Below are 26129 nucleotides of genomic sequence, written 5' to 3'. Positions count from 1 at the left end.
TGCAGTATAGCATCATCATATAACTGGTGTGGTAGTGATTAGGGACACTGACTGGTGACAGAATGAAGAAAAAACATTTTTTTTTCAATTTTTTTATAATTTTTTTTTTTTTATAAAACACTGTGGCCAGAGTAATATAATATTACTAATGTTGTTAGTAACATAATATTACTCTGGGGAAGTGATCAGAATTTTTTTTTACACGTTACGATTGCCTATAACAGTGAATTGCTGCTATAGGCAAGCATTTAACTGAATGAAATCAATTCATTCAGTGGTTTTTGTTGTAATTAGCTGTGATAGACCACAGCTAATCACAATGACACAGATGAGCTGTGATTGGCCCAATCTGTACCATGTGATCCCTGTGATCAATCACAGCTAGCAACACAATTGTATACAATGAATGACATGATAGGAAGCCATCCATTGTTTACAGTTGTCATGTGACCTGCTGTGATTGGTCACATGGTACCAGCAACAGGCCAGTACATGGGCCAGTGAGCTGCGATAAATTGCAGCATGTCTGCATTTTACCACAGCACACTGCAGTGCAGCTCTAGGCAGCGTTGCAATGTGAATGGAACACTTAGTAAACAACTGTTTCCTGCGTGTCCCTGCGGTGACAAATGTTTTACTATGCAGTAGAATGTCTGTCACCGCATATAGTGAATCAGCCCTAAGCAGGGGCGGACTGACCATTTGAAAACTCGGGCACAGCTCGAGGACTCAGGGTCAGTAGGGGGCCCCATGAGATGCCCCTGGTAACTTTTTCATAGGCTTTTTTTGAGTTTTGGCAAGGACACAGGGGCCCCATGATCCCCTATTGCCCAGGGGCCCCATGAGTTGTCAGTCCGCCCCTGGCCCTAAGTTAAACCCCCTGATACATCACAGTATACTATATATCAGGGGTCCTCAAACTACAGCCCGTGGGCCGGATATGGCCCGCCAAAGACATTTATCTGGCCTGCCGGGCCAGCCAGAATGGAAAAAAGAATCAGAAAAAAACGGCAAATAGCTAGGCTGCTTGCTGGGTCCTTGGCCGCTATGACCAAGCGAGCGGCAGCCTGCAAGCTCCGGATTTCACCTGCTACAACCAGAGGAGCAACAGGACAGGAAAGGAGGAGAGCACACCAGGCAGCAGGTACAGTGCATTGCGGTGTCTGGTGTATCAGTGTACAGTACATTTTGTTGTCCAGTGCGTTACAGAGTACAGTGCATTGCGGTGTCCAGTGCGTTACAGAGTACAGTGCATTGCGGTGTCCAGTGTGTTACAGAGTACAGTGCATTGCGGCGTCCAGTGCGTTACAGAGTACAGTGCATTGCGGTGTCCAGTGTGTTACAGAGTACAGTGCATTGCGGCGTCCAGTGCGTTACAGAGTACAGTGCATTGCGGCGTCCAGTGCGTTACAGAATACAGTGCATTGCGGTGTCCAGTGCGTTACAGAATACAGTGCATTGCGGCGTCCAGTGCGTTACAGAGTACAGTGCATTGCGGCGTCCAGTGCGTTACAGAGTACAGTACATTGCAGTGTCCAGTGCATTACAGAGTACAGTACATTGCAGTGTCCATTGCGTTACAGATTACACTGCATTACAGTGTTCAGTGCATTACAGAGTACAGCACATTGCGGTGTCCAGTGTATTACAGTGTACAGTGCATGGCAGTGCCAAGTGTGTTATAGTGTCCAGTGCATTACAAATTACAGTGTGTGGTGGTGTCAGTGCATTGCGGTGTCCAGTGCGTTACAGCGTACAGTGAATATTGTAAATATTGTATTGTTTTTTCCTGTTTTCTGCACTACAAATAAGATATGTGCGGTGTGCATAGGAATTTGTTCACATTTTTTTCAAACTATAGTCCGGCCCCCCAGCAGTGTGAAGGTCTGCGAACTGGCCCCCTGTTTAAAAAGTTAGAGGACCCCCGCTGTATATTATTTATTTATTTATATATATATATATATATATATATATATATATATATATATATATATTTACCTGCTGTGTGCAGTGGTTTTGCACAGAGCAGCCCAAATCCTCTTCTTCTCGGGTCCCCTGCCGGCGCTCCTGGCTCCTCCTTTCTGTCGCGTGCCCCCATAGCAAGCTGTGTATCTATTCACACACGGAGCCACAGCTTGGCCCTGCCCCTCTTTCTCCTCATTGGCTGACTGGCTGTGATTGGCAGCAGTAGGAGCCAATGAGTCCCACTTGCTGTCTCAGCCAATGAGGAGGCAGAGGCCTGGGACAGCCGAGGCTGTTGTGCATATTGCTGGATCTCGTTGATGTTCTAGTATGTATTGAGGGGGCTGGGGGCACTGCTGTACACAGAAGGCTTTTTACCTTCATGCATAGAATACATGAAGATAAAAAACCTTGAGCCTTTATAACCACTTCAACATTGCATAGACACCCACTGCAGATCGCAAGTGCTAGGAATGTGCATGGATCGCGGGTTTCCCGCACCGTATATTGGTGTGAACCGGGGCTAAGTGTCCCTACTGCAGAGAAGGGAAAGGGACATGTGTGACCACATTTATTACTGAATGCTGATTACTGCATAGAAACCAATCAGCTTTCAGGTTTCATAGCCAAAGCTTACTTGAACAATCTGAAGTTAGATGCTGATTGGCTACCATGCACAGCCGCCCAGATTCTGAATGCACCAATTTTAGTAAATCTCCCCCATTGCATCTAACTCTGGTGCCTAACAGCCTGCAAGGCCTTAAGCTGACCACAGATGGTTTGAATCTCAACTGGTTAAGCAGGGACCAGCCAAGATTGGAACCATCTATGGGCAGGCTGATTGTACTCAAGTTATTCCATCGACCAACTTGGGTACAACCAGCATGTCACATTTTTACATACAATTATTGCCAGACACCGGGAGAACCCAATGGCTCTGTGGGAGGGATTCCCCCATCAACACAGTCAGTGTGGGGGAATCGAGCAATTTTCTTTCCTACAACCACCAAGATGTTATCTATGGCCTGCCTTATTTAGACACCGGGTACAGCTACTGTAACAGAAAAGCGGGGTAAAACTAGGAAAATGGAGTTTGTTACTACAATATCCATCTGATAATTACTTCTGTGACTTCATCTCAGCAACAAAAAATTGTTTTAATAAAATATTAACAGAAAGGTTGACTGCAAACTAAAGAGATCCTGTACTTAGCTGAATCAAAGGAGACATCAATTTTTAAAGATGACTGCCCTGATGGTAAGTTTGATCAAATACAAAATGTAAGTAGAACAATGTTTTATATTTCAGGCTTGTTTTAATTACCATTCTGTATGTATTGATATGACAATAATATCCGATACACAACTGATGAGTGACTAAAGTTCCCAGATTGCTGAACACATACAGTGAGTACCTCTCAACACTGTAAGATCAAAAAGGTGGACATCTTTAAAAACAAAAAATGTAGATAAAGGATATACGCTGGCAAGGCCCCCTCTTACTACGGCTATCAAGTTAAATCCACAATTGCTTTTTAACCCCAACTTTTCCTTCATCCAAGTGGTCTCCAAACTGCAGCCTGCAGGCCAGATGCGGCCCTTTTTTTGCCTTTTTTCTGGCCCTTGGGGCACTATTCCTCCCACTGATATGAGGTTCTATTCCTTCCACAGACACCAAGGATGAGCTGCCATTCTTTCCGCTGACACCAAGAGTGGGGTATATACCTCCCACTAACCCCGATAGGACACTATTCTTTCTATTGATACCAATGATTGGGCACTATTCCTTTCAATGATATAAATCAGTGGTTTCCAAACTGCGGCCCTGGCAGTTCTCCCACTGACACCAACAATTAGGTCAGTATTCCTCCCAAAGATATCAATGGTGGGGCACTATTCCTCCCTCTAATACCAAATGTGGCAATGTTTAGTCCCACCAATACCCGGAAAATTTCCATACCCGTTGGCCACAGTCCGGCCCATCTAAAGTCTGAAGGATAATAAACTGGCCCTTTGTTTTGAAAGTTTGGAGATCCCTGATATAAATTATGAAACATTATTCCTCTCTATGACACCAAAGATAGGTTGCTATTCCTCCCACAGACACAGATGGGGCAATATTCCTCCCATCAACAAACCCCATGGTTGGTAACCCTCTGATATCAACGATGGGGCAATATTCCTCCCATTAAAACCAACATCATTATTTATTACAGGTACTTATATAGCGCCATCAATTTATGCAGCACTTTACATGTATATTGTACATTCACATCAGTCCCTAACCCTCAAGGGGCGTACAATCTAAGGTCCCTAACTCACAATTATACATACACATACTAGGGACCATTTAGACAGGAGCCAATTAACCTACCAGCATGTCGTTGGAGTGTGGGAGGAAACCAGAGTACTCGGAGGAAACCCACGCAGGCACAGGGAGAACATGCAAACTCCAGACAGGTGGTGCTGTGGTTGGGATTTGAACTGACAACCCTAGTACTGCCAGGCAGAAGTGCCAACCATTTAGCCACTGTGCTGCCCAACATTGGAGCCCTTTTCCTCCCACTGACACCAATGATGCGACATCATTACTTTCACTGACACCAATGATGCAACACTATTCTTTCCACTGACACTGATGAACCATTATTCCTCCCACTAACACAAGTGGGGTACTATTCCTTCACTGACATCCATGAGGCACTATTCCTCTCACTGACATCAACCATGCGGCATTATTCCTTCCACTGACACCAAAGATGGGGCACTATTCTTTACACTAATATAAATCATAGAACACTATTCCTCTCAGTGACAAAAAGATGGGGCACAATTCCTCCCATTGATATCAACGATGGAGCACTATTCTTCACACTGACACCAAAGATTGGGCACTATTCCTCCCTCTGAAACTAAAGATGGGGCACTATTCCTCCCACTGACACCAATGATGGGGCACTATTCTTTACACTAATATAAATCATAGAACACTATTCCTCCCAGTGACAACAAAGATGGGGCACAATTCCTCCCATTGATATCAACGATGGAGCATTATTCTTTGCACTGACACCAAAGATGGGGCACTATTCCTCCCTCTGAAACCAAAGATGGGGCACTATTCCTCCCACTGACATCAATGATGGGGCACTATTCCTCCCACTGACACTAATGATGGGGCACTATTCCTCCCACTGACACCAATGATGGGGCACTATTCCACTGACACCAATGATGGGGCACTATTCCTCCCACTGATACCAATGATGGGGCACTATTCCTCCCACTGACACCAATGATGGGGCACTATTCCTCCCACTGACACCAATGATGGGGCACTATTCCTCCCACTGACACCAATGATGGGGCACTATTCCTCCCTCTGACACCAGAGATGGGGCACTATTCCTCCCACTGACACCAATGATGGGGCACTATTCCTCCCTCTGACACCAGAGATGGGGCACTATTCCTCCCACTGATATCAACACCAGTATTCCTTCCACGAACATCAAGGAGGCACCATTCCACTGACATCAACAAAAGAGCACTATTCCTCCCACTAATGCCAACTATGAGGTACTATTCTCCCCACCAACACCAATGATGAGACACTATCCCTCCTCCTACGGACAGATGACAAGTAATTATTTTACTCCCATTGATCACCAAGTCCGAGGCATTGTTTTCTTTCACTGATACTGACAATAATTTAGAAGCTGGGAGATGATTTTTGTGTATAACAGTTCGAATAGTTTTAATGTCCATCATAACTAAGAGAGGGACAACTGAAGAGAGAGGTGAGACAGGGGGATTTGGTTCCAAAAGAAGGACAGTGCCTCCAAACAGTTGTTCAGTTGGGACATATGCTAAACAAACAGTAGAATTTTGGGGAGGCTGAAAAAATTCTATAATAATTTAAAAGGACTCTCGTTCTGCTGGACGTGCCATCTTTCAGTAGGGGCAACTGTGAAAAATGATGTACACAAGAGGTAAAAGGCATGGAACCCACTATATGTTTTCTAAACCATGCGAGCATGGTCTGGTGCCACTGTAAACCTATATGTACATCTACAAAAAAGGTGATCTTGTAGACATTAGGGTACAGCCATGATCCAAAAGGTAAGTTGCACAAGTACCACCATACCACCATGGCAAGATCTACAATGTCAAACAGCATGTTGTGGGTATAGCTGTGAACAAACAAGTCGAGAGTAGGATTCTTGCCAAAAGAATCAATATCCTTGTAGAATACATCTGCCCATCCAAGAGAGTTCCCAGCAACGTGTAAAGGAAAACGAGTGAAAGAAAATGGAAGCCAAGGAGAAGGGTTAATTGGGTGCAGTTGATTGGTCAGCCTGCCCAACCAAGCCAAGAGAGGCTTACTTTGCCCAAACATTTGTAAGGGGGTTGAAATGCTGGTTAGTGAGCAGGGGCGGACTGACCATTTGGAAACTCAGGTACAGCTCAAGGGCCCAGGGTCAGTAGGGGGCCCCATGAGATGCCCCTGGTACCTTTTTCATAGGCTTTTTTGAGTTTGGGCAAGGACACAGGGGCCCCATGATCCCCTATTGCCCGGGGGCCCCATGAGTTGTCAGTCCGTCCCTGTTAGTGAGACAGCTGCTGCCCCAGCCGGGAGGGAAACAGTTAACCTGTTTCCCGCATTTTTTGCTGAGCTCTGCCATTTTCCCAGTGCTGATAATAAGGGCTCGTTCACACTTGACTTTATTCCTAACTCTTGCCAAACGCCCCTATAGCGTTGGACAGACGTTAGACAGGCATTTTTGTGAAGTGTTTTTAACGCTCCTAAAACGCCTTATGCGTGGTTTTGAGACAGTTGACAGGCGTTTGCCAAGCATTAAAACCGCACCACAAACTCCTATAATGAAGTTAAATGGTATTAATGCGCCGCAAACGCCTCGCAACCGCACTGCAAACGCCTGCCAGGCATTTGCGGAGCAGCACCATAGACTTGGTTGGGAGGCTTCAACTCCTCCTGACTCGACCCGAGGCGTCAGTTTTGCCACGACGCAATGATAACGCTTCCGTGTGAACAGCACTGTGTGCTGCCATGTGCAGAATTTTAAAAACGCTTCCCAAACGCCTGTCTGACGCCTGCTGACAAAGCTAGTGTGAACGTAGCCTAAAAGGGGGAGGCCACGGCATGTAATCTCCAACCACATAACAGAGCTGCTGCAGCTGTCAGAGAGAGCTAGCCTGCCTCTAGGAACCTTCCAGCGTGTAAGGGGATTGCTGGGACTTGCAGTCCTCCCTGAAGAACCCTGTTCTGGAGATCTGCTACTGTGGATGCTGCTTTGTCTTGACTCTTGCCTGTGCAGGTATTCTGGGGCAGCCACATGCCCAGGGGCAGAGTGACAACTCATGGGGCCCCCGGGCAATATGGGATCATGGGGCCCCTGTGTCCTTGCCCAAACTCAAAAAAGCTTATGAAAAAGGTACCAGGGGGATCTCATGGGGCCCCCTACTGACCCAGGGCCCTCAGGCAGTGCCCTAGTTTCCAAATGGTCCGCCCCTGCACACGCCTGAGTTAGGGAATAGGTTAAGGAAAAACTGTGCACTTTGTTTTGGAGTTTCCAGTAAAGTTTTTGAAACTTTCTCCCACCCTGGTCTGAAGTTACTTAAAGGGGTGCATGATGACGTGGAAGAATAGGACCTGTAATGCACACATGGGGTGAAGTGGTGACATGCTGTTGCTAGGGGCAATGAGTACAAGAGAAGGATGATATGACAGCCAGATAGTGGGAGGAGGATACCGGCAGGGGTCTTATGCATATTGATGGAAGCATTTGGTGTCCCAGCAACCAGGACTGGACCCATGCGGTGGAGACCTTAGGGACCTAGCTGCATGGTACGGGAGAGAAAAGAGTTAATTATGTGTGCATGGGGTCTGCGCTGGTGCCCAGCGGCACTGTCACTGGGTGGGAGGTGGTAGAGTCAAGCTAGACTGGTGGATTGGGACACTGTTCTGTGGTGTCTTCTTCAAAATTTTGCATTCTGAGCAGGTATATGTATCATGGGACCAGGAAGCACCTGTAGGTCAAGTTATGATACAGAGACTCTGGGGTGTATGATTTGCTTCTAAGTCGGGGTATCGTCATAATGTTGATGTCACATGAACTTGGCCCCGTCTGGTCCCAGGCATTAGTGCCCAGACATTAGTGAGCATGTACACTGGAGAGTCCTGAGGAAGGAGAAGAGTGAGAGAAGGTGAAAGGCCCAACGTGCACCGACTGAGTCAGTTTCACCCACACATTTGGAAAAGGACCTGAGCTCCTTGAGACGATTCCAGATGAGCTACCATGCCAAGACTGGCCACATCTACAAAGTCTCACAGCATGCTGGGGGTATAATTGTAAACAAAACAAGTCAAGGGTAAGAGTCTTGCCAAAATATCAATGTCTGTGTAGAGCACATCCACTACTCCAAGAACAGAGACAGTTCCCAGCAGAATGTGAAGGAGGAGGAGAGGAAGAAAAAGGAAGCCTAGGGAAAAGGACATCTGGGTGGAGATGAAGCCAACCAATGCAGCCAAGAGAGGCTCCCTTTGTCCGAACATTTGGAAAGGAACCTGATTTCCTTAGGCCAATTCCATACGAGCTCATGGCCTAAAGTACTGCACTTTCTCAAAAAAATAAAAATGTCACATTATTTAAACCAGTAATATCCTTCAAATATGAAGTACCCCGTGTATCATTTGTAAGTTATTATTAACCAAGTATTATATTGGTTCAACCAGCAAAATGGCTGCCAAAACAGACCTATTTGTTGTTTGGTTCACAGGCAGATACCCTCGGTCTGTGTATGTCTCCCCTCCCCCGTCACATATAGGGATTACTGGTTAAGCTTTGTATCCTCTGCTAGCTGGAAAAGCTTCTTCTACTGGGCACAGCTGTGAGATGAACTGTCATGGAGGAGAGTTAACCTGGCGAGCCTCCTGCCCGCTAATCCTGAGCCTGAACCATAGCAGGTCCGCGGTCCAGGGAGTAATGATATCCTGCCACAGTCCACTGATTCCCTGTATAGGACATCACCCCCTGCCCTGACCTGAAGGCCAGGAGGGATCATTGATGGAATCCATTGCATGTTGCATAACATAGCACCTGATTAGATTTCTGCTTGAAAACTTTACATTATCATTACTTTTCTGCTGCTATAGTTCCTATGAGCCCTGATGTGTGCCTCTCTGATTAACCACCCACTGTCACGTTTGGTGATTTCATGATTAAAACAGAAACCATAGTTGCAGCTTTATATATACTGTGTATATATATATATATCCAAAAAATTAAATGAACACTTTGAAAACACATCAGATCTCAATGGGGGAAAGTATCATGCTGGATCTCTATACTGATATGGACGGGGTAATGTGTTAGGTACATTAGGATGCCCCATCGTTTGATGGAAATAACAATTATCAACCTACAGAAGACTGAATTCAAAGACATCCTGAAAATCAAAGTGAAAAGATGATGCAGCAGGCGAGTCCATTTTGCTGAAATTTCATTGCAGCAACTCAGAATGGTCCTCAGTAGTTTGTATGGCCCCCACGTGCTTGTATGCATGCCTGACAACATTGGGGCATACTCCTAATGAGACGACGGATGGTGTCCTGGGGGATTTCCTCCCAGATCTGGACCAGGGCATCACTGAGCTCCTGGACAGTCTCAGACAGTTCAGATGGACCAAAACATGACATCCCAAGGGTGTTCTATTGGATTTAGGTCAGGTGAGCATGGGGGCCATTCAATGGTATCAATTTCTTCATCCTCCAGGAACTGCCTGCATACTCTCACCACATGAGGCCGGGCATTGTCATGCACCAGGAGGAACCTAGGACCCACTGCACCAGTGTAGGGTCTGACAATGGGTCCAAGGATTTCATCCCGATACCTAATGGCAGTCAGGGTGCCACTGTCTAGCCTGTAGAAGTCTGTGCGTCCCTCCATGGATATGCCTCCCCAGACCATCACTGACCCACCACCAAAACGGTCATGCTGAACAATGTTACAGGCAGCATAGCATTCTCCATGGCTTCTCCAGACCCTTTCGAGTCTGTCACATTTGCTCAGGGTGAAAAGCACAGGGTGCCAGTGGTGGACCTGACAATTCTGGTGTTTAATGGAAAATGCCAATCAAGCTCTATGGTGCCGGGCAGTGAGCACAGGGCCCACTAGAGGACGTCGGGCCCTCAGGCCACCCTCATGAAGTCTGTTTCTGATTGTTTGGTCAGAGACATTCACACCAATGACCTGCTGGAGGGCATTTTGTAGGGCTCTGGCAGTGCTCATCCTTTTCCTCCTTGCACAAAGGAGCAGATACCAGTCCTGCTGATGGGCCATCTATGGCCCTATGCAGCTCTCCTAGAGTAACTGCCTGTCCCCTGGAATCTCCTCCATGCTCTTGAGACTGTGCTGGGAAACACAGCAAACCTTCTGGCAATGGCCCGTATTGATGTGCCATCCTGGAGGAGTTGGACTGCCTGTGCAACCTCTGTAGGGTCCAGGTACCGCCTCATGCTACCAGTAGTAACACTGACCCTAGCCAAATGCAAAACTAGCGAAAAACAGTCAGAAAAGATGAGTAGACAAAAATTGTCAGTGGCATCCACCTGTAAAACCCTTCCTGTTTTGGGGATCGTCTCATTGTTGCCCATTTAGTGCAGCTGTTGTTAATTTCATTAGCACCAAAGCAGCTGAAACTGATTAAAAACCTCCTTCTGCTACTTACTGACCAGATCCATATCCCAGGAGTTTCATTGACTTGATGCTATACTCTGATTAAAAAGTGTTCCTTTAATATTTTTGAGCAATATATATATATCTATATATCTATCTATATATATATATATATATATATATATATATATATATATATATACATAGCTCAGCCACTCATTTTTGGCCTTTAGTGCCCTTCATACCCGTACGATTTGTGAATTGAAATCGCACCTGAAATTGCATCCAATGAATGTAAAAGTCAGGGTCTTAACATGTGTGATTTGCTGCAGCGCGATTTCTAAAGTAGTTTTTGCATTACGTTTTCTGCAGCTTATTGCGATTTCACATACATGGAATATAATGGAAATCGCAAAGCAAATTGCAAGAAATTGTTGAAAATCTTCACAAGTTGCAATAAAGTCTTCAGAAATCGCGCTGAAATCCCACACAAATCGCGCGATCTTAAATCGCAGCGGTATGACCAGTGACTTAAGGCTCGGATCACACTAGTGCAGGTGGAAAGCCACTGCGGGATCCGCACTTCGCCCCACAGTTGCATCCACCCGCACACAAAATGCAAGACCCGCGGGCAGGTGCCATTTGTCCTAATAACACGCCGCCTGCACTAGAAATAGCACCCGCACTGGGAACTGCACTACAGTGAGGGCTGTGATTTCTGGAAAGGTGCAGGTATCTTTTCCCTGATTTTGCAAGGCACAGCAGCCCATTCAAATGAATGGGCTGCCGTGCCATGCCGCAGCGAGCAAAACAGATCTAGCGTCACCGACGGTAAATCCACCCAACTGTTGGGTGGTTTAACTATCCACCACTCACCAAACCTGAAATATCAGTTTTGAATGGGCTGGTCAAATAATGTGAATAATCTTTTCCCGGAGTACTGTGTACTATTATATATACAGTATGTACATTGATCATTACAGGTGGGTTCTGCTTCCTACTGAGTAGTATGGCGCTATGATCTTCCTGTTCTACCTCAATACAAGTTGCTGGTCGAGTGTTTAGTAGACTTGTCTGCAGGGGCAGAATGATCATTCGGAAACTCGGGCACTGCTCGTGGGCCCAGGGTCAGTAAGGGGCCCCATGAGATGCCCCTGGTACCTTTCATAGGCTTTTTTGGGTGTGGTTTGAGTGTGGGCGAGGACACAGGGGCCCCATGATCCCCTATTGCCTGGGGGCCCCATGAGTTGTCAGTCCGCCCCTATTTGTCTGTGTAGACCGGGTTCAGGTTTGTTCACAATTGATGGTTTTTCACTACACAAATGCTTGTATTTGGGTGCAGGGCTGCTTTTCCCTACAACACAGATTTCAGGACCTGCTGCCTTTGAAGCAATGCAAAGCAGGAGCAACACATCCTCCTTAAGGTCATTCAAGCTGCAGGATTCAAATCAATAAAAACTAAATCAATATGGCTAGCAAGCCCATACTCTGAGAAGCGATCTGTGGTGGATTACTTTTCAGGGTGTGGCTAAGCAGTCGCTGCCAGGAATTCAGGAGGCAATCCCACCGTGTCCTGAATGCCCTTGTTTTTTTGATGCCACAATGGGACTAATACACTGCAACTTTGAGCCAAGAGATTGTCTCCCAGTGGCAACGCAGCCCCATTGACTTGAAAGGCTGATTTTGTCGATTTGACACGCTGTGTTAAATGTGACCAGAGGCAGAAAGCATCACAGCCGCTCCATGTGAACAGCCCTCTCTGGTTGTATTTTACAGCCTGGGCCGGATCACATGTAATTTCATCTCTGAAGAGTGATCTGCGTTCAGATCGGTCTTCAGAGAGCATTTGATAGCCAGTGAGGAGGCACTGTATTGCCTTCTCTCTGATTGCTTTAACCCCTTGAAACCCGCACTAGCATGCATTGCACACAGCTATAGGGCGATTGCAAAGTGGCCCCATTCACCTCAATAGGTTGCAACCGGTAGGTGCTACATCCACCGAAATTGACAGGGGGCGTGCTTCCTACTGTGACATGTGTACACCCCTGGCCTCTGCCTCTACAGTTTAAAGGGGGAACGTCTGGGGCGATAAAAACACAGGTTTTACCGCGCCCTAAACCGCTAGTGTGAAAAAGATAACAGGGGCAGTAAAATCTAAAGAAGCTTCAACTGCAGGTCAGCTACAGAAAAAACAAAGCCTGGTAATACTAGCATCTCATTGGCTTTACCTTAAGATATATGTTAAAAGTTAAAGTGTTACTAAACCCCGGACCCTGCATTCACTATATCTGGTCTCCCCAGACCCTGCATTCACTATATCTGGTCTCCCCGGACCCTGCATTCACTATATCTGGTCTCCCCTGACCCTGCATTCACTATATCCGGTCTCCCAGGACCCTGCATTCACTATATCTGGTCTCCCCTGACCCTGCATTCACTATATCTGGTCTCCCCGGACCCTGCATTCACTATATCTGGTCTCCCCTGACCCTGCATTCACTATATCTGGTCTCCCCAGACCCTGCATTCACTATATCTGGTCTCCCCGGACCCTGCATTCACTATATCTGGTCTCCCCTGACCCTGCATTCACTATATCCGGTCTCCCAGGACCCTGCATTCACTATATCTGGTCTCCCCTGACCCTGCATTCACTATATCTGGTCTCCCCGGACCCTGCATTCACTATATCTGCTCTCCCCGGACCCTGCATTCACTATATCTGGTCTCCCCGGACCCTGCATTCACTATATCTGGTCTCCCAGGACCCTGCATCCACTATATCCGCTCTCCCCGGACCCTGCATTCACTATATCTGCTCTCCCCAGACCCCGCATTCACTATATCCGGTCTCCCTGGACCCCGCATTCACTATATCCGGTCTCCCCGGACCCTGCATTCACTATATCCGGTCTCCCCGGACCCTGCATTCACTATATCTGGTCTCCCCGGACCCTGCATTCACTATATCCGGTCTCCCCGGACCCTGCATTCACTATATCTGGGCTCCCCGGACCCTGCATTCACTATATCTGGGCTCCCCGCACCCTGCATTCACTATATCTGGTCTCCCCGCATCCTGCATTCACTATATCTGGTCTCCCCGGACCCTGCATTCACTATATCTGGTCTCCCCAGGCCCTGCATTCACTATATCTGGTCTCCCCGGACCATGCATTCACTATATCTGCTCTCCCAGGACCCTGCATTCACTATATCCGCTCTCCCCGAACCCCGCATTCACTATATCTGGTCTCCCCGCACCCTGCATTCACTATATCTAGTCTCCCCAGACCCTGCATTCACTATATCTGGTCTCCCAGGACCCTGCATTCACTATATCTGGTCTCCCAGGACCCCACATTCACTATATCTGGTCTCCCACAGAACAAGGAAATGCAATTATTTTAGTAAATATAAACTGCTAAATACCTTTTCTCGTCAGCAGTATATAGCAGTCTTGTGACTTCTATCAGTGTCTAGCAGAGCACTGATTAATCTTGTAGGAGGAGTTTTCATTCTCCCCTGATTGTCCTATAAGGCTGCATAACCCCTGACCCTCTGACTGGACAGCACTGATTGGCCCTGTGCTGATCACATGCACTGTCCCAAGAAAAAAACTCTCTAGCAATACACACGAAACTGAACATGTGCAGAGTACCTCCTAGAGCTCTGTACTATCAGCAGATGGATTGGGGACTGTGGAAGAAGGGGAGGATCAGAGAAGACAGGATCAAACAGCCTTTTTACACAATGCAGAGGATTAACCCCTTAGGTTCCACAGCGAGTATAACAAGCATGCTTTACTGCATCTACAGATTGTTGTGGGTTTAGTAACACTTTAACTCTAAGCTTTATTTGAAATCACATGACCAATGCCTTGGCATTTGGTTGCGATATGGACATTGGAGGGAGAATGCAGGAGAAATATGCTCAGGATAGGTGTCTCTTCTCACCCCCAGATTTAGAGCAGCAGAAAGCTTAGTTTTTAAAGGGGTATGAAACTAAAAAATAACAAAAATATATATCGCAGCTCTCCAATTCTAGATATGGTGGCACATTCATTTTCTTTTTTTTTAGGCTTTTTCCTTTATTTTCACCATTTGATCCTGCCAGTAAGTATTTTATCCCTCAACTTCCCGTAACAGACCAAGCTGTCCATACAAGGTGTTAGTTAAAGGGTTGAGACAAACCATTTAACACAGACAAGGGTGCTTACAATGATCAGCTTGTATTCATTTATGTAAAGCCCCATTCACATCTGGGCATTTGCGATCTTGGGCAGAATCGCTGCGATTCTGCCCGCAATCCAAAAATGCGCTGCAAAAATGACAAATGGCACCACACCTGTTCAGGTGCCATTGATTTTCAAAGTGCGGTTGTGCTGTGATTACCACATGATAAATCGCACTGCGATCGCGGCACACCACATCGCGCAAAGCTTGTTGCTCAAAAAGGACCAAGAGCTTCTTTTAGGGGACAAGCTTCACATGATGCAGTTTTCTGCGATTGCTGATGATTTATCGCGCCACAATCATGCCAGAACGTTTTGGTGCCACTAAAATGAATGGAACCCGAACAGGCGTGGTGCGATGTGTTATTTTTGCAGATTTCTCATTTTAGCGATTCTACCAGAGATCGCAAACACCCAGATGTGAACAGAGCCTAAAACCTTTACCCCAAAAGCAAAAAAAAAAAAAATGTTACTGTAATTGCTTATAAAGTCAAGTCCATCCAAATCTGCTAGTACAACCGACACATCCCTCCACCCAGACTGACAATGGTACTGTCCAAGGGTGTCTCCACTGCTCCTTCATCCAGAGTGGAGACACTCTAAGGCTCCATGCACACGGGGCGTTTTAATAACGCTGGTAACGTTAGCTGTGTAAAAAACGTGTTTTTCAGCATTTTTGCATTAGCGTTTAGTGGTGTTTTGCCACATTTGCGTTTTTTAGCTGCTGCTGCAGAGCGGACACACACACAGACCACTGTCCTCTATGGGAGCTCGATAGAAACCAGACCACCTGTCCGTTTACGCAAGTGGATCTGCCTTCTCAGTGGGGGATCTCTCCGCTGATCCCCACTGAGCAAGTGGATGACAGGTCCGTGTCCTCTCCGCTGCTGCAGAGCAGACACACACACAGCCCGCTGTCCTCTATGGGAGCTCGGATAGAAACCAGACCACCTGTCCGTTTCTGCAAGCGGATCTGCCTTCTCAGCGGGGGATCTCTCCGCTGATCCCCGCTGAGCAAGTAGATGACAGGTCCGTGTCCTCTCTGCTGCTGCAGAGCGGACACACACACAGCCCGCTGTCCTATATGGGAGCTCGGATAGAAACCAGACCACCTGTCCGTTTCTGGAAGCGGATCTACCTTCTCAGTGGGGGATCTCTCCGCTGATCCCCGCTGAGCAAGTGGATGACAGGTCCGTGTCCTCTCTGCTGCTGCAGAGCGGACACACGCACAGCCCACTGTCCTCTATGGGAGCTCGGATAGAAACCAGACCACCTGTCCATTTACGCAAGTGGATCTGCCTTCTCAGCGGGGGATCTCTCCGCTGATCCCCGCTGAGCAAGTGGATGACATGTCCGTGTCCTCTCTGCTGCTGCAGAGCAGACACACACACAGCCCACTGTCCTCTATGGGAGCTCGGATAGAATCAGAATCCAGACCACCTGTCCATTTACGCAAGCGGATCTGCCTTCTCAGTGGGGGATCTCTCCGCTGATCCCCGCTGAGCAAGTGGATGACAGGTCCGTGTCCTCTCTGCTGCTGCAGAGCGGACACACACACAGCCAGCTGTCCTCTATGGGAGCTCGGATAGAAACCAGACCACCTGTCCGTTTACGCAAGCGGATCTGCCTTCTCAGCGGGGGATCTCTCCACTGATCCCCACTGAGCAAGTGGATGACATGTCCCTGTCCTCTCCGCTGCTGCAGAGCAGACACACACACAGCCGAATGGAAACGGACTGCCTGTCCATTTCCATCCGAATGCCATCCCATCCGATTCAATGGATGGAAGGGGAATGGATCCCCATCTCTCTCTTTTTGTTGGATCGGATTGGATGTCAGAGAGTATAAACGGACACATGTCTGTTTACAACCGCCACCCCATAGAGAAGAATAGAGGTCCCGATTGGGTCGCCTGAAAAACGGGCAAACGGACCCGATTGGAACATCCGTGTGAAAGGGGTCTTAAAGCTTCTAAAAGTCTATGGACTAGGGGCGGACTGACCATTCGAGCACTCGGGCAGTGCCCGAGGGCCCGGGGTCAGTAGGGGGCCCCATAAAATGCTCCTGGTACCTTTTTATAGTTTTTTTTGGGTGTGTTTTGAGTTTGGGCAAGGAAACAGGGGCCCCATGATCCCCAATTGCCCGGGGGCCCCATGAGTTGTCAGTCCACCCCTGCTATGGACACATAGGATAACAGGCCGTTTGGAAGTAGTACAAAAAAAAAAATTGACCAACATCCCTAATATTGTCTGCAAAAAGTCTCTGTGTGCATGAGGCCATATAGTACACTGATCTGTTCACATCACCACCAAAAAGAGACGCTTACAGCCTAAGCCCACCCACACACGTTACAATCTGATTGATCAATCACCATAAAACTCCTGTATGTAGTGCAAGGGCCTGCATGATTGGGATACAAATCGATTATTTAGACTAGCTAGGTGCTCATATTACATAGTTCTGGTAAATCTAAAATTGATTGTACAAAGATTGTATGGTCACACTGTAATGTGTATGGTGACCCTAAGGCCTCATGCACACTGGACATTATAAACGGACCAGTAGCAACAGCTGTAGAATGCTGCGTTAAAAACTGGAGTTTTGTTGCATTTTTTTACCGTTTTTGCATTTTTAGCAGAACTACACTCACACAAAAACTTAAGGCTCAAAAATGCTCATAAATGCCGGATAGCGTTTTTCGGCGTTAGAGCGTTTTTACAGCTGAAAAACTCCTCTTCAAACGCATTCGTTCTGGGTTTCTCCAGCCTGAACACGCCCTTGCCAAAAAACGCTGATGAAAGCCTCTGTGTGCATGGACACATAGAATAACATGCTGGGGGGTTACTGGCTGTAGAAAAAAACGCCTGTCGCCCAAAACAGTAGCTGTAAAAACGCCCAATGTGAATGAGGCCTAAGGCCTGTTTCAGACGAGCGGACCGATGGGGTCCACCTATCCGTTTATCAAGATGATCGGTTCATCCATAGACTTCTATGAACCGGTGGGTGTCAGTGGACAATAGTCCGCTGACACCCACTGGCATCCAATCCTGTATGACAAAAACAGGCAGATGGGGATCCGTTCCCCATCCATCCAGCGGATCGATGACAATCAGGTGGAAAGGGACAGGCGGTCCGTTTCCATCTGACCGTCCCATTGAAATCAGCAGGCAGTGTCTGTGTCCACCCTGCAGCAGCGGAGCGGACAGAGACCTGTCATCCACCGGCTCAGCGGGGATCAGAAGAAAGATCCCCTGCTGAGCATGCGGATCAAGCTGACGGATCCGCCCCATCTGAAAGGCGCCTAAAAGGTCCACCAAGACATCCAAAGGTCAATTGCAGGTGAAAAAAGCCACCAGTATTCATTTTGTTTTGGACTGTGAGAAAGCGGGGTCATTGGAGGGAACCTACATAAACCTTGGGGACCGTTATCCAACCTGTGATAATTCGACAGACAAGTTAGTAAAAAAAAAATACACAAAATATAAAAAAAATTGTACAGTATTGGGACTTTTACAGGGACCCACAGATGTCAAAAGTAGGATGTCAGCTGTTGCTACACAAATGCGTTTTACATGAGTACTTTCTAAGAGGCATCTTAGTGTTTGTACACAAAAATATCCTATAAACTATACAAATAAATAAAAACTGGAACAAGATGGGAGCTGCAGCCCAGAACAACCAATCAGAGGCTCAGATCTTATTCATCAAAGTGTCATAAATCACATCTGTCTACATGGAAGAAAAATATATTTGAAATATATTTTAAAAATAGTCTTCCCAAATACAGAATATTGACATATATTTGAAATGCTAAAATTTTGGCTATATTCAATATATTTCAATAAATATATATATATACACATATATATATCAGGGGCGGACTGACAACTCATGGGGCCCCCGGGCAATAGGGGATCATGGGGTCCCTGTGTCCTTGCCCAAACTAAAAAAAGCCTATGAAAAAGGTACCAGGGGCATCTCATGGGGCCCCCCACTGACCCTGGGCCCTCGGGCAGTACCCATGTTTCCAAATGGTCAGTCCGCCCCTGATATATATATATATATATATATATATATATATACTGTATGTTGTACTACATTTACAAGTAAGTATATGTAAAAATATGTTAAAATGACTTTTTTATATGTTAAAAAAATCTGAGGAATATATTTTTTAAACATTTTTGTGTATTTACAAATATATGTTAAAAAAAACTGACGAATATATTTAAAAAATATATATATTTTTAAAAATATATATTTTTTAAATGCTGTATATTCTTCAGATTTTTTTTAAATATAAAAAAGTAATTTTAACATATATTTTTACATATATTTGTAAATGTATTCCAAAAATGTAGATTTGTATTTTTTAAAGACATACAGTATTTTTGAAATGTATTTTTAAAAATATTTTTCATATACTTTGTAATAAAAATGCATTTCAACATACTGAAATATATATTTATTGAAATATATTTTGAAATGCATTGAATATGGACAGAATTGTAGCATTTCAAACATATATCAATATATTTGGGAAGAATATTTTTAAAATGTATTTCAAATATATTTTTCTTCCATATGGGGGAGAACATAAATACCCAACCTATGAGCAAAAAGCAACATTAAATGTATAAAATGAGAGTATTTGGTGTTGAAAGAAGGACCTCTGCAGGGACCTACATGTCCTGGGACTGGTGAAGGCTGGCGTTCCCGGTACATATCGAGTTCTGCTGCTTTCGGATGCGCCGTGCTGTCTGTACACATGAATATTATATAACTCCACAAATACAAAAGACTGATCCATGACAGCTGGAAGACGGTGGGAGCCACTGCCCAGAACAGCCATTCGCGTACATTGGTCTCCGTGAACTCGATTGCCCTCAATCGGCCAATCACATTCAAACCTGTGGTGGAATCTTGATCGTGATTGGCTGTCCGCAGACAATGCAGACAGTTCTTTTGATAAATAAGGCTCAAAGTCTGATCTAAAAATAAAGGAACCCAGCAATGGCCAACAGTCCCAATTCTGTTCAGTTTGCACTCTATGTAGGAGTCCTTTGCATGTGTCCCCGTTTGTGCACCTTGCTGGTGTGATACGGTTTATACGTGTACGGTTTTATTTACCACGTATGGTGACCCCTGGCAACCAACCAGAAACCATCTTTCATTAGCATGGCTGCACTCAACTGCTGAATGTTGCTTTTTGCTGGGTTGCTACAGGTCACTGTGCTGGTCTGTTGTAGGATCGCATACAAGGGATAGGGCAGCACACGGGCCAATGAGCATGTGCAAAGTGCAGTAACCCTTGGCAACAATGGCAGTGATCTTAAATGGATAGGTTGCTATGGGTTACTAAAACCTGCACAGCCCCATAGCCGTTTCCACTATCTGAACAACTTGGGCACTTGCCTTGTACACAATTGGCGCTAGACGCACATTTTCATGTTTGTACACAGTCACCATGCATTCTTCCGTAAGGTTGCAGAACATCGTTCCTGTATAGGTCGGCCAATCTCAACCAGGGTTCTGTAGAATGCTTGGGTTCCTCTAGAGGTTGCCAGGGGTTGCTTGAGCTATGGCTAATTGGCCTCCCATTCAATGGTGCCAGCATAGTTCTTGGGCCAATGCCACTTGACAGAGCCAGCAGCAGGACACTCAATCTTTCTTTCTACTGACCGCCAACATAGGGGGCATTCTTCCCAATGACTACCAAGAAGCTTAGACCTTTTTACTAACCACCACTACAAGGGGCATTCTTCCTACTAACCATCAATGTTAGGATCATTCTTTGCACTGACCACCCAAGTAAGAGGCATTCTTCCCACTGACCTCCAATGTAAGGGGCATTGTTGCCAATGATCACCAAAGTAAGAGACATTCTTCCCACTGACTTCCAATGTAAGGGGCATTGTTCCCACTGATCACCAATGTAAGGGGCATTCTTCCCACTGAACACCAATGTAAGGGGCATTGCTCCCATTGATCACCAATATAAGGGGCATTATTCACCACAGGACAACAATGTAAGGGACATTCTTCCCCATGACCACCAATGTAAGGGGCACTCTTCCCACAAGCCAACAATGTAAGGGGCATTTTTCCCACTGGCTAACAATATAAGGGGCATTCTTCCCACTGACTGCCAATATAAGGGGCATTCTTCCCACTGGCCACCAATGCAAGGGGCATTCTTCCCACTGACCACCAATGCAAGGGACATTCTTCCCACAGGCCAACAATGTAAGGGGCATTCCTCCCACTGACCACCAATGTAAGGGACATTCTTCCCACTGACCACCAATGTAAGGAGCATTCTTCCCACGGACCACCAATGTAAGGAGCATTCTTCCCACTGACCACCAATGTAAGGGGTGTTCTTCCTAAAGACCACCAAATCTAAGGGGCATGCTTCCCAATGACCGTCAATGCAAGAAGCATTCTTCCCATTGACCCACAATGTGAGGGGCATACTTCTCATGGACCACCAATGTAAGGGGTGTTCTTCCTAAAGACCACTAAATCTAAGGGGCATGCTTTCCAATGACCGTCAATGCAAGAAGTATTCTTCCCATTGACCCACAATGTGAGGGGCATTCTTCTCATGGACCACCAATGTAAGGAGCATTCTTCCTACTGACCCCCAAAGAATTGTTTTTTACAAGGGTTCCCCTAGACCTGGCAATAATTTAAAGGGTTCCTCTGTGATGGAAATGTTGAGAAATGTTGATACAGATGGTAATATCCTCATTATCACTTTACAAATGGCTCATGCCTTCCTCGATGTACCTGATGCTGACAGATAACTTGGAATTACGGAAATGTGGAAGAGACATAATAGAGCCCCAGGCTATACAAAAGGCAATTCTATTTTCCAGCGACTGAGGCCTGTCCGTGCCGTACACCAACCTCACCAACCCAGCCGGGGTGAAGCGATGCAAACACAGCCCCCCAGTGTGGTTATTTACCACCGATAATCAGTGCCCAGAACTGGCAGCCATGTCGGCTCACCGAGGAGGAGGGTTTTCTTTAACCCACTGCCTGCCAGATCGAGGCCAAGCTGGCACTCACAAATGCCGTGCAATAAGATGTGGGTGATGGTGGGCAGCAATGCGCGGATCGCTCATAAGGAAGCCATGGGGCGATAGGGCTTGGTGGAATTCCTATTGGAGAACTAAGTACGGTGCCTAGGTTTAGAGGGTCATCGGATCAAAGCTTAAAGGGGGAAATGAAAGGAAGAAACTTACATTAGATATCAGCAGTACGTATGAGATTCCTGAACATCTGATGGTTTCCATTATTCGCAGATTGGGGAGGATTGGAGGGGGGGCATGTTTGTAATGAAAATAAGGGAGGTCTCTGCTAATTATGGAGTGTTGGTAACCCAATGTAGGATCAATTAGTGACAGTACCTAGGGTGGGGTGAGTCACATCCGTGGGAGGTGTCCTGAGATGGGGACCATGCATGGAGCCGTCACCCAAGCGCCTCTTTGGTCCTATGGTACAGTCGTCAGCGGTCTTCTTGTGCAAAGGCGATGTTGGCTGTCTCTCTGCCTCTCCTGTGGTCTCTCACTCATCCTCAAGCAGCAACGTTTCTCCAGCTGTCTTGTGAGATTCCCCCCCCCAGGGTCCGACACATAGCGGAAGGGTCTGTCACTTCAGGCTTAGGCTCCCCAGTGGTCTCTTGGACGTGATGCTCAAGTGAGTCTCCCCCATGGCTGGGTTCCTGGCCCCGGGCTCGTCTTACATAGCCATTGTGCTGTTCTCTCCATCACTCTCTTCCTCTCTTTGTCCCCATCTCTGCTCTCTCCTTCCTTCTCCCTCTGCGGTTGGAGGGGCTTTGTGAAAAGAGACCTCCCCCCCTCCTCCCCTCCCTCAATCAGCCTTCCCTCTGTGTCTGCTGTCTCTGCCCTCACACCTCCTGCTTTGCACTTTCCTTGGTGTTTTAACAAGCAGGCTGTGCCCTCAGTTACCCCTGGGTATCCCCACTCCACGCCGTCTGCCCCCTCTCCTCCACCCGCCCCAGTGTCCGCTCTCTCTACAGATCTTCACTCCTTCTACGGGGATCTCTACAGCCTCTCTCTGCTCTCCTCTCTCTCTATTCCTCCCCGTCTCTTCCCACCACCCTCTCTCTTTGTCTCTCTCTTCCTCCTTTTTGTCTGTCACCTCTAAGTCTCTCTCTTTTTATTCCCTTTTTCTACTCTATTCCCAGCTCTCTGTCTGCACTCACTCTCTCCTTTCTCATTGTCTCTCTCTTTTTCTGCCTCTCTCTGCACTCACTCTCTTCCCTGTCCTCTGTAACTATCTCTGCTCTCTCCCTCCTCTTTGTCTCTTGGCAGCACTCTGTCTGCACTCCCTCTCTCACTTTTCTCTGTCTCTTCTCTCTCTCCTTACTGTCTCTTCTCTTTCTGTTGCTCTTTAGCACTCTAGCTGCATGCAAAATTCCCCCCTTTTCTGTCTCTTCCCTCTCTCCCGCACTCTGGCTGCACTCTCTCTTCTCTCCTTTCTGTCTCTCTCCTGCACTCTGGCTGCACCCTCTCTCCCTTGTTTTCCTATTTTCTGTCTCTCCAGCACTCCCCCTCTCCTCTCCCTTTCTCCCCTATTTGCTGTCTCTCTCTCTCTCCCTGATTTTCTGTCTCTGTCTTGCTCCTGTTCTCTGTCTCTCTCTCTCCCTGATTTTCTGTCTCTGTCTTGCTCCTGTTCTCTGTCTCTCTCTCACACACACTCTGGCTGCACTCTCTCTTTCTTTCCTATTTTCTGTCTCTCTCCAGCACTCCAGCACTATTTTCTGTCTCTCTCCAGAGCTGCATGCTCCGCTCTCTTTTCTGTCTCTTTTTTTACCAGCACGTCCCCTCTCCTCTCCCTTTCTCCCCTAGTTTCTGTCTCTCCAGCACTCTAGCTGCACTCTCTCTCTCCCCTATTTGTTGTCTCTCTTTCCGATTTTCTGTCTATTTTTTGCTCCTATTTTTTGTCTTTCTCCCGTCCTCTAGCTGTACTCTCTCTCTCTCTCTCTCCTATTTTCTGTCTCTCTCTATCACTATGGCTGCAAGCTCTACCCCCTCCTTTCTGTCCCTCCCCAGCACTCTAGCTGCACTCTCCTATTTTCTGTCCCTCTGTAGCACTTCCCCTCTCCTCTCCTCTCCCCTCTCCTCTCCTCCCCTCTCCTATTTTCTGTTTCTCCAGCACTCTAACTGCACTCTCCCCATTTTCTTTCTCTCCTACTTTCTGTCTCTCCTCAGCAATCCAGCTGCACTCTCTCTTGCTTTCACGCCTATTTTCTGTCTCTTCCCAGCACTCTGGCTGCACTCATTCTCCTTTCCTTTCTGTCTCTATCCAGATGTCTGGCTGCACTCTGTCTTGTATCTTTTGTCTCTCCAGCACTCTAGTTGCACTCTCTCCCCCGCCCTGTTTTCTGTCTCTCTAGCACTCTGGCTGCACTCTCTAACCCTCCTTTTCGTGTCTTCCCAGCACTCAGGCTGCACCCTCTCTCCTATCTTCTGTCTCTCCAGCCCCCTGGCTGCACTCTTTTATCTCTCTCCCCTATTTTTTCTCTCCTATTTTTTGTTGCTCCAGCACTCTAGCTGCAATTTCTCTCCCCCCTATTTTCTATTTCTCTGTAGCCCTGTGGCTGGACTCTTTACCCCTTCCTTTATGCCTCTTCATAGCACTCTGGCTGCACTCTCTCTCTCTCTGACCTTTCTTTTCTGTCTCTCCCCAGCACTCTATGTGCACTCTTTCCCTCTCCCCCCCCCCCACTCTTTCCCTCTTCCTCTCCTCTCTCCCAAGCACTCTTTCCCCCTTCCTCTTCTCTCCCTCTCCACAGCACTCGTCCTCTGTCTCTCCGCAGCAATCTATGTGCACTCTCTCACTTTCTTTTCCCTTCCCCCAGCACTCTATCTCTTACTCTCCTCTCTCTCTCTCCCCAGCACTCTTTCCCTCTTCCTCTTCTCTCTCTCACCACAGCACTCTTCCTCTGTCTCTCCCTCTTCTCTCTCTCACCACAGCACTCTTCCTCTGTCTCTCCCTCTTCTCTCTCTCCCCAGCACTCTTCCTCTGTCTTTCCCCTGCACTCTTCCTCTGTCTCTCCCCAGCATTTTCTTCTTCTGTCTCTCCCCAGCACTCTCTTCTTCTGTCTCTCCCCAGCACTCTCTTCTTCTGTCTCTCCCCAGCACTCTCTTCTTCTTTTCTTCTTCTCCCTAGTGCTCTCCCTGTCCTCAGAACTCTCTTCTTCTTCCTCTCCCTAGTGCTCTCCCTCTTCCTCTCCCCAGCACTCTATTCTTCTCCTTCCCCTTGTCACTCTCTCCGTCTCCTTCCCCCCAGCACTCTCTTCTTCTTCCTCTCCCTAGTGCTCTCCCTCTCTCTTCCTCTCCCCAGCACTCCCTTCTTCTTCCTCTCCCCAGCACTCTCTTCTTCTTCCTCTCCCCAGCACTCTCTTCTTCTTCCTCTCCCTACTGCTCTCCCTCTTCCTCTCCCCAGCACTCTCTTCTTCTTCCTCTCCCTTGTGCTCTCCCTCTTCCTCTCCCCAGCACTCTCTTCTTCTTCCTATCCCCAGCACTCTCTTCTTCTTCCTCTCCCCAGCACTCTCTTCTTCTCCCCAGCACTCTTTTCTTCTTCCTCTCCCTAGTGCTCTCCCTCTTCCTCTCCCCAGCACTCTCTTCTTCTTTCTCTCCCCTTGTCACTCTCTCCTTCTCCTTCCCCCCAGCACTCTCTCCTTCTCCTCCCCCCCCCCCCCCGGCACTCTCCCTTTTCCTCTCCCCAGCACTCTCTCTTTCTCCCCAGCACTCTCTCCTTCTCCCCCCCCCCCAGCACTCTCTCCTTCTCCTTCCCCCCCCAGCACTCTCTCCTTCTCCTTCCCCCAGCACTCTCCCTCTTCCTCTCCCCAGCACTCTCTCCTTCTCTTTCTCCCCAGCACTCTCCCTCTTCCTCTCCCCAGCACTCTCCCTCTCCCCAGCACTCTCCCTCTTCCTCTCCCCTGTGTTCAGCCAGCACCGCCCTTCCTCCAGGATCCCCCCTGTCCCCTCTTTGTTGTCTCCCTTGTACTCCTCTGGCCCCTCTATTATCTCCCTGCAGCTCCCAGCACCCCTCCTTCTCCCCTCCTGATGCTGCTGGACAGCTCCTAGACTAGAAGCAGCAGGCGGGACAAACCAAGAGCTGACAGGCAGGGGAGGGGGTGAGCCCAGATGGACTGTACCACTTCCCCAGCACAGCAGTGTGACTTGCAGGCTGCAGCCT

At 47.4% G+C, this 26129-nt stretch overlaps 1 protein-coding gene across 2 annotated transcripts in view; it reads right to left on the bottom strand.

Annotated features, from left to right (window-relative positions):
* TMEM198 (transmembrane protein 198) overlaps positions 1–24636 on the bottom strand; it is a 63082-nt gene extending 38446 nt beyond the window's left edge. The window contains exon 1 of one of the 2 annotated variants that reach the window (XM_089660627.1): positions 22145–24636. The gene's annotated coding sequence lies outside the window, so the exon portion shown is untranslated. The remainder of the gene's footprint in view (positions 1–22144) is intronic. The other variant, XM_089660628.1, reaches the window with a different exon arrangement.
* Positions 24637–26129: the final 1493 nt, after the last annotated feature.

This window comes from Staurois parvus, unplaced genomic scaffold, assembly GCF_062004578.1.
Source record: "Staurois parvus isolate SC_StPar_1 unplaced genomic scaffold, SC_StPar_1.0 ptg001255l, whole genome shotgun sequence".
Lineage (NCBI taxonomy): Eukaryota > Metazoa > Chordata > Amphibia > Anura > Ranidae > Staurois > Staurois parvus.
Note: the sequence above shows the minus strand (reverse complement) of the source record. Positions and strands in the feature narration are given on the sequence as shown.